This window comes from Chrysochloris asiatica, unplaced genomic scaffold, assembly GCF_000296735.1.
Source record: "Chrysochloris asiatica unplaced genomic scaffold, ChrAsi1.0 scaffold00126, whole genome shotgun sequence".
In the NCBI taxonomy this organism is placed as follows: Eukaryota; Metazoa; Chordata; class Mammalia; order Afrosoricida; family Chrysochloridae; genus Chrysochloris; species Chrysochloris asiatica.
This window is the reverse complement of record NW_006408644.1, coordinates 2443562-2443870: the sequence shown is the minus strand read 5'-3', so window position 1 is coordinate 2443870 and position 309 is coordinate 2443562.

Genomic DNA, 309 nt, shown 5'->3' with positions numbered 1-309 from the left:
GTACAGATTTATACCCTCGGAAACCCTGTACAGGGTCGCTATGGGTCAGAACCGACTCAACGGCACTTAACAACAACAACAACAACAACAACATAGTTCTCCAGGTCTTATTGCCCTGGCATTAGGGAATTGAATGCTGATATTAATATTCTCAAAGCTAGAGAGCACTTCGGGACGGGTATTGTATATGGTTTCAAATTACTGGAATGTTTGAGCATATCCTAAATGCCTATTAAAACTATGTACTCAATCAAAGTAGATTCAATTTCGACAAAATTTAGTTTGGGTATTTGCCACGTTCACTGTTTT